The following is a 9,334-nucleotide window of genomic DNA, read 5'->3' on the forward strand; positions in this document are numbered from 1 at the left end:
TGATCTAGTGCAAGGTGCCTAAACCTCTCCAAAACCTTTCCTATTTGTAGCCACTTAAATAAAATTGAGAGCGACACTTGTTAAGAAGGGATATAAATGCTTTATATTTACATCATAGAAATAGTCTCCATCACAGAAAATAGCTTTTGAGCACCTTTTAATAAAATCACTATATCATTCAAACCACAAGGGTTTTCTCCATGAAATTATTAGTATTTGAATATAGGCTCAATTTGGGTGAATTACAATAAAATATTCCTCAAAAATAAAATTTTTTACTTGGTGGAAACATTCATGAAGCATAGTATACAGTTCATGGATTTTGATGGATCAAAACTGACACCCATCAATGATGAGTCCATAACATTCAATCCCTAAATTATCAATTTTGCAAGGAGATACTACTCTCAAAATCACAAAATGTCTTTAGGGTGTGCCCAAGAAAGTACCTCATCATCTGGGTTATAACATTGTGCCCAAATAGCCTAAAAACTCTAATATGTAGAGTACTTCTCTGTGTTGAAAATATACCAATAGTTCTTTCAGCTGTGTATCACTTGATCACAAAGTCATTTTTTCTCAAATTTCTGATTCCAAACTCACAAAAAAATAGAAAAAGCAAAATAAATGTGTCCAACAAGAGATCTAGCTATGATAACAACGAAAGAAGGCCTATGTAATCTACAATAGTATGTATGGTTTAAAATGTTTCATCCTTTCTTCTGCAATACTGGCTAGATCACTTACATATTTTAAAAAAAAAATTATAGAAATAAAATCTAATACAACTTACAACCTTCTCTCGCATATCATTGTAATTTTATATAATCAAACAAAAATACAATGGACCAAGAATTAAGAAACATACTAAAGCCATAAGTCTTCAATGTAGCAGTGTCACAATATGCCATATTGAGTTGCATAACAACCTGGGTTCCAAGTTGACATTTAAAAGAAAAAAGATAATAAGAAAAGAAACCATTAGTTCTTAGACTTCTACCTAAATTTATGTGGATGCTCATGAATTATGATGCTAAAGTAACAAAAAAAACAGCACCTGTATAGATGAGGGTATGCATAGGGAATAAGTTAGGGCAAAGAAATTGATTGTAGGGTGACAAAATCCAATCTAATTTAAAAATATATTTTAGACTTTTAGTAATGATTTTTAGCCAAAAGAATCTGGGTTTTGAAAACATTGATCGATATAAGGTTTTAGAGGCAACCAAGTCCAGAGAGAGAAGCGCATTGACCTAAATTAGATTATCACCCTTAGAAAAAGGTGAAATGATAAAAAAGATAAAGGGACACCGAATAAGAGGGAAAGATATCGAGAAAGAAATAAAAATACATCTCTGAGAAAGAGATGCTGGGTTTGGTGATAGCTAAATCATCATACCCATACTTTCTTTTAAAAATTAGGGTATTATGGGAAATCAAAAATTGACTTTCTTGAGAAGCAAGAAAGTGATATCTTTATAAGAGAGTAAAGGAGGATATAATACCCATCCTTTTGAGGGTCACCCCTTTAGGGGTTATGGGAATGAATCTTTAATATGAAGATGGGTATCCAAGAGAGCGAGACATGGCTTCTGAGAGAGAGGCGGTATTCACATGAGTTTTGAATTGGTTAACTTTCACTTATAGAGAGAGAAAGTCTCTCAATTCCTCTCAAGGTTATCTTTCCATTAGCGGTATTGCAGTGAGAAAGATGATGTTGATCGATGGTGTTGCTCGGTCGGGAGAGCGGGTTGAGAAGGAAAGATCGATGATGGTTTCTTACCAATGTTTAGAGATAGGTATAATCTCTTGTAACCGATATCTAAAATCTTTATTGTGACAGTGGATTTCTAGTTGCCCAGGTTGTGGATGTAGGCCTACGGAGTGAACCATATAAATCGTGTGTTATCGTGGTGTGCTTTTTATGTTTGCTTTATTTCTTACACTCCATTTATTGTTGTTTTCATCTACTTCGCATTTAGTCAATAATGTACACAATTTTGGGTGGCATTCGGGTGTTTGGGATTCCAGTTTTTGCAAGCTAGGGGTTCACGAGAACCCCATAATTGGTATCAGAGCACAAGGTCTGTACATGACTAAGGTTTATATTAAGAAAAAGATGAATGATGAAGTTTTATGGATACATGGTTTGAGGTGGAGAAATATAAAGGGAAAGTGTTTATGAAAATTCCACAATGGATGCAATTGAGAAAAAATTAAGAAATATCCATGGTTTGAAGTGGAGAAATATGAAGGTAAAGTGTTTTGTGAAAATTTCAAAATGGAGGCAAGTATGAAAAAATCAAAAAATCTATTCAATGAAGGTTGTCAAGACAATTATGATGATTTTGCTATAAAGGTGGAGATTGTTCGGTTTGGTGATAGCTAAATCGTCATACCCATATTTTCTTCTAAAGATTAGGGTATTATGGAAAATAAAAAATTGACTTTTTTGTGAAGCAAGAAAGTGATATATTTATAAGAGAGTGAAGGAGGACATAATACCCATCCTTTTGAGGGCCACCCCTTTGGGTATTAGGGGAATGGATCTCCAATATGGAGATGGGTCTCCAAGAGAGAGAGACATAGCCTCTGAGAGAGAGGAGGTACTTCCATGAATTTTGGATTGGTTAACTTTCACTTCTAGAGAGATAAAGTTTCTCGGTTGCTCTCAAGGTTATCTTTCCAGTAGCGGTAATGCAGTAGAAAAGATGATGTTGATTGCCGGTGTTCCTCGGTTGGGAGAGCGGGTTTAGAAGAAAAGATCGGTAATGGTCTTTTACCGATATTTAGAGTTAGGTATTATCTCTTGTAACCCATAACTATCATCTTCATTGTGATAGTGGATTTCTAGTTACCGAAGCCGTGGATGTAGCCCTACAGGGTAAGCCACGTAAATCGTGTGTTGCTGTAATCTTCATTGTGATAGTGGTTTTCTTGTTGTCGAGGCCGTAGATGTAGCCCTATGGGTGAACCACGTAAATCGTGTGTTGTTGTGGTGTGTTTTTTATGTTTGTTGTATTTCTTGCACTCGATTTATAGTTGTATTCATCTATTTGGTATTTAGTTAATCATGTACACGATCTTGGGTGGGATCCCCGTATTTGGGATTCCCAGTTCGGCAAGCTAGGAGTTCATGAGAACCCTAAAGAGAGAGAGATGCACAACACAATGCACATTTATTTATAGGGTTGTCACCCCTCATTAGCAAAACCGTAAAATGAGAAAAAAAGCAGCAGCAATACAATATTAAGAGAGAGAGAGCATTTTAGATAGGCATTGGTCGGGATCGGAGCATTCTCCTTTTGCATTTCTACCGAGAGTCTAGGTGTTTTTTATGTCGAAATCATTCGAGTCGTAGTTGCTGGGAGGACCAGGAAAACGAGGCAAGTAAAGCTGGCACCCACCACATTCCCCATAAATTTTTAGTCTAGAAAAATAGCAATGAAAACAAGAGAGCGAGAATTTTAGTCATAAAAAAAAGAAAAGAAAACGAGAGTCATAAAAAAAATTGAAAAAAATGGAAAAAAAGTAAAAGAAGAGAAGAAGATTAGCCATTAGATATAGCAAAAAAAAAAAAAAGAGAGAAATATAAAAAAAAAAAAAAAAAAAAAAAAAAAAAAAAAAATACAAGAAAGAGAGAATTTAAAAATTTTCTGTTGTATACATGCACATTCATCTTAACATTTTTTTGCTTCACTACTTGCGAGATCTGTATAACATTCACATTCATGTGTATTAATAACACGACATTTATTTCAAAACATAAAAAAATTTCTTGATATTACTACTTGAAACTTCACTGCAAAAATATTTGATTTTGCTTAAAATTCTACATCTCCCTTTCTCTTAGGGATGCGGTTTGTATAGAGCCTAGGCTCTACCCAATCAAATTAGAGCTTACCTTCAAATAGTGTGGAGAAATGTTGTTTCAATATTGAAAATCATTGTGATAACCTTCAAATAAATTTTCATCGTTATTTATAAAGTTTAAAGCTTCAAAAATAATGTAGATCGACATATCTATGAAAAGTTGAAAATCTTGAAAATTGACGGTCTAAAAACGCATTATAAAATACACTATTTCCAAAACTTGATCCATTTTTTTCTCATATCCATACATCTTGATGTCGAGATGATTAATTTGAGGATATTTGAGCATCAAAACAACATCTTTTAGTGAAAGTTTTGAGGTAAACTCAAATTTGATTGTTTAGTGCCTCGAATCTATATAAACTTTTCCCGAAAGATGTGTCCCGGTTAAAAGCCTAAAATTAATTTTGGTGTCACTGTTGGCACACCTTTTCTGGTTTACGTAAACAAAGTGCATAGTGACAGACATTCACACACGTGCACACAGCTTATGACCAAGTATTAAATCGAAGAACACAAGCTTACCGGGGGACAAGAGAATGACAAGAAAACTAGGGCAAAAATTGTGAAGAGCTTCATCATGGAAGGACTTAGAGGTATGGATTACTTGACTAGTGATCACTTTGTGGGTTGTCAAGTTCTGGAGAACATATTATAGGGGGTTAAGGGCAAAACCTTCCAAATCTAGGGTTGCTCTTTGCAAGAGACACTGTACTTATTCATTTTTAAGACACCAAAGCTTTGTTAATACGTCTGCACAAATTGCTTAGGGAATACTTCTATTACTAATTTGTGGTGATCTTGTAATAGATATGTTGAAGATAATGATGCAAAATAATAGGAATATAAGGGTAGTTATCACTACGTGTATGGGAAGTTATATCTCTCTCCCTCAATGTAGATAAATACATAGATAGTGGTGTATAAGCACTTTGTTAAAGATGATGAAAAAAGTGGATGTAATGGATAGTTATCTAGGCAATGGGTAGTTATCTAGGTAGTGGGCAGTTGTGTTGTACTCGCCTATATATTGGTGCTCCTTAAATTGAATGTGTGTGTGGTTGTGTGTGGAAAAATGTAGTAACCGTGTGAAAAAAAAAACTTGAGTGAAGTTGAGTTGTGTCTATCTCTCTTCGAGTTCTTTAGTTTGTAGGTTTTTTTTTTTAAAAAAATCAACAGTGGTTTCAGAGCAACCACAAAATTTCAACAAGATAGTGGTGATTCTATTATAAAGATGAGCTCTAACTGTATGAGAAATGCATTATCCCTAAATAAAATCTTGCTCTTGTATTAGAAACCAATTTTCCTATTAAAGTCATGGGCTCCAATCCTTGCCCCTCCGCCCCTGGGTCTCTCTGTCTCATATAGAAATTTGTAACATTCATTGAATCAAAATAAACTGGCCTTCTATAATCTGCCTTGTGAATATAAGGTTACAATAAAATAGGAGCTGCATTAAGCAAGACAAATCCTAATAGGAAATTTGACAGACAAAATCAGTTGGCAATAGTTGTTATCTTTAGCAAGACGATCACCTCAGCTTCTATGAGTACACAACTTACCTAAGAAGATAGCATTTGAAAAGGAGAAGAATTTGTGCTTTGGGGTCTGTTCAAGATGAAGCTGTTACTTGCTTTTGCTTTTCTTGTCCTCATTTCTACAGGTACAGTTCAATCTCTGTCTCTCTGTCACTCTCTTTCTGGTGGAAAATAAGGCAAACTTTGTCTATAGAAATATTAGGTCACACATGGGTATGAAAACTATCATTCAAATATTCAATCTAGAGATAGATTTTAGATTTTTCTTGGGTGGTATGGTTTGAAAAATCACTGATCATGATCAGGAATTGTTGATTATGATTAATGACTGAAACTTGTTCTTAAATTTATGCCTTTGATAATTTGAAATAAATTTAATGATAAAAAAATAAAAAAAATGAAAAAAAAAGAATCCTTCTTTTTTTTTATTCATTTCGCCAATGGGCTAAATTCTGATCCACAACACCTATCCGTGCTTTAAAACACTTAGTGATATAGAGGGATATTTTAGATCAAGAACACGGGACATGTAGGATTAAGTCAAGGTTAGGAATTTGACACTGCTTGCAATTTTGATAAACTTTTAAGAGAAAATATCTCTGTACAACTTTTTTTTAGATTTTACTTCTCAACAGATCCAAGGTTTTAAAACATATTAGTGGCCTATAGATAAAGTATACCCTTGGAACAACTTTATCCCATTTGACCCTATTTTTTTAGCCCAAACAAAAGTAAGGATAAAAAAATTTCAATTCGTTTCTAAACTCCTCTATCCCTCTCTAGTCCTTTCTAAACCCCTTTCTTTCTCTCATCATGCATTTCTCCCCTATAGAGAGAGAGGGGTTTTGGGAGAAACATGAGAACAAAGTGAGAAAGGGATGAAACAGAAAAAGTAATGTATTTTTAACTTTTGTTTGGGCTAAAAATATAAGTTCAAAAGGGGTAAAGTTGATTTAGGGTGTTAGCAGTTATGATACATGGGAACTTTATGTAGCCATATATATTTTTAAACCTTGCGTCTTTTGAGAAATGAAACCAAAAACGAAGATGAACGAATATGTTTTCCCAACTTGGAAATAAATCATATTCTAATATTACTGTATATCGTTATTGCTAGTTTGTACAGAAAAAAAAGAAATTAATAAATAAATCCTAATTATATTTTATAATAAAAAAGAGTCCCATATATTTTATATTTTACAATCCAGTCTCATTTTTTAAGAATATAAAGTGAATTTTGATTATATCACTGAAAGAAAACTTTATTTTATTCATATTTCATAATTTACAGTCAGATCCCATTTTTTTAGTCCTGAAAAAACATTACATTTTCTTTTTTGTTCATGAAGCGTGAAAATTATGTCACGAACCAATGGTGCATAATATCTGTACCATAGGGGCTATACCATAGGGGCTATGGTTCACACTGTATGAAACACCTTTGGGGTATCTAAGAATCAATGACGAAAGTCTAATGTTTACTAGTGGGAGATACCATGGTTTCACATTTTTGCAAATTTTGGCTTTGCGCTGCTGCACTGATAAATAACTTTTTCCAAAAAACGAATTGTCATAAATAATGTGACTTTTTAAAAAACTATATCTCTTATGTGATACTTTTTTAAAATAAAGTCAATATATGCTGTAGTTGCTACTTGTATTGCATGGGGCTCCCAAACATGAGAGCGACCATCCGTGCTTAGTAAGCCAAATGATTTTACACTTCGGCGGGAGTATACTATCTATTTACTCCCTCAGAACAAAACCTAACATAAAAGTATTTTTAGGACTCTAATTCTGCGGATATAACCTTTTAAACCCATTGAAAAAATAAAAAAAATTGTCGAGATTGAACAAAGATTGTCGAATTTTTAAGGGATTGTATACAATGAGACCATTTACCACAAGGTGGTCACAATTCTTTACAACCATTTGATGTGAAATTTGATCGCTTGGATGTATGATAAAGTTCAAGAGAATTTCTATTTGAAGTTTGATTTTGGTCATTGGAATAATTACAGCCACCCAACTTTACATCCAATGCTCAAGATTATTGTGGCCACCTTGTATAAAAGGCAAATTGTCTCATTCTATATTTTCCCAATTTTTAAAGGGCCAGATCTAAATGTCAAACACTCAAATTTCTTTTGAAAATAATCATCCAGTGATTCTTAGGTGATTCCCAAATTTCAGATTGAGAAAATCCTACAAAGTAAGTCTTTTGAATGAGGGAGTATATGCGCAATTGTGAGTGTACTAGAACATCCTCTCAAGTAGGTCAAAGTGCACAATGTACATGCTAGGCTTAATTTTTTCGTGTTTTCTCTATCAAGGTTTTAGGTCCTTTAATAAAGAACAATTGTTACATATAGGCTGGACCGCATTTGTACAATATGCGGTCCAGAGGTATAAAACATCCATCTTAAAAATGGATGCAAATAGGTGGTTCATCTAAAAATAATTGTAACTATGGTCCGAATGTTTTCTTAATATAGTTAGTATTTCTAAATTTCTAAATTTATTTATTTTTTCATATTCATGATCTTATTGGTAAAGATTATATATTCTCCAAAATTAAGATCAAATTATATTTAAATATATTTATTGCCAAGCTTGTATTTCTACATGTGCGGGCTTAGCCACATGCTAACCGCCTCTTTTTTTCACTTACAGGTGAACTGGCACCAATTGGGGAGGCAAATGAATGCAGCAAGAATATTCCTGTGACCACCATCATTTGCTTCGGTGCCTTATGTAGAGGAAATTGCCAGTATTTCCATGATCGTGGACATGGAAAATGCCATGGCCTTTTCAAGTGTAGATGCACTTGGCCTTGCTAATACTCCGTAAAACATTTTATTAATACTCGGAGGTCTCAGTGCACCATTATGGATTTGAAGTTTTGGTTTTATGGAAAAGTTCTCTTTTCTATTAAAGTCATGGGCTCCATTCCTACCCCTCTACTCCCGAGTCTCTCTCTCATTCATATAGAAAGTTGCAGCATTTACTGAATCAAAATAAATTGGCCTTCTATAATCTCTCTTGTGAATACAACAAGATGATATAAAATAGGAGCTGTTTTTAAGCCAGACATTCCTAATAGAAAATTGGACAAACAAAATTAGTTGAAAATAATGGTTATCTTTAGCAAAAAAATCACCTCAGCCTCTATACGTACACGACTTAGATAGCATTTGAAAAGGTGAAGAATTTGTGCTTTGGGATCCATTCAAGATGAAGCTGTTACTGTCCTTTGTTTTTCTTGTCCTCATTTTTACAAGTGCAGTTCAATCAATCTCTCTCTCTCTAGAATGGAAAATAATGCAAACTTTGTCTTTTGTCCTTTTTACTTGTATCCATTGTAGTTTATAAGATATTACATGGGGGTATGAGAACTATCATTCAAATATTCAATCTAGAGATAGATCTCAGATTTTTCTTGAGTGATAATTTTTTGAAAAATCACTGATCAGGATAAAAAATTCTTGATTATGATTAATGACTTAAATCTATGCCTTTTTTAATTTGAAATATCTTGAATCATAAAAAAAGCATAAAAAAAATATGAAAATAAAATCCTTCATTTTTTTGGTCAGTTCATCAATGTGCTAAATTCGGATCCAGCCTACCATTCGTATTTTAAAACATTTAGTGATATAGAGGGACATTTTAAATTAAGAATATGGGACATGTAGGATTAAGTTTAGGTTAGGAATTTGACACCTCTGGCCATTTTGATAAACTTTGAAGGGAAAATATCTTCGTACAATCTCTTTTTATGTTTCATTTCTCAACATATCCAAAGTTTTAAATCACATCTGGTGGCATAGGGATTATGTGTACCGTTGGACCAACTTTTATCTCTTTTGACTATATGTTTTTAGCCCACACAAAAGTTAAAATGATAACTTTTTTTTCTATTC

The 9,334-nt window shown here is 33.4% G+C and overlaps 1 long non-coding RNA gene across 1 annotated transcript; it reads left to right on the forward strand.

Moving 5' to 3' along the window:
* Positions 1-4,923: 4,923 nt before the first annotated feature.
* On the forward strand, positions 4,924-8,347 carry LOC148780386 (uncharacterized). Its single transcript, XR_016041697.1, has 2 exons — positions 4,924-5,536; positions 8,085-8,347. It is a non-coding gene; the product is annotated as an uncharacterized LOC148780386 (long non-coding RNA).
* The last annotated feature ends 987 nt before the right edge of the window (positions 8,348-9,334 follow it).

The sequence above is a fragment of the Amborella trichopoda genome, chromosome 9 (assembly GCF_054954075.1).
Source record: "Amborella trichopoda isolate Santa Cruz 75 chromosome 9, AtrichopodaSantaCruz75HAP2 v2.0, whole genome shotgun sequence".
Taxonomy (NCBI): domain Eukaryota; kingdom Viridiplantae; phylum Streptophyta; class Magnoliopsida; order Amborellales; family Amborellaceae; genus Amborella; species Amborella trichopoda.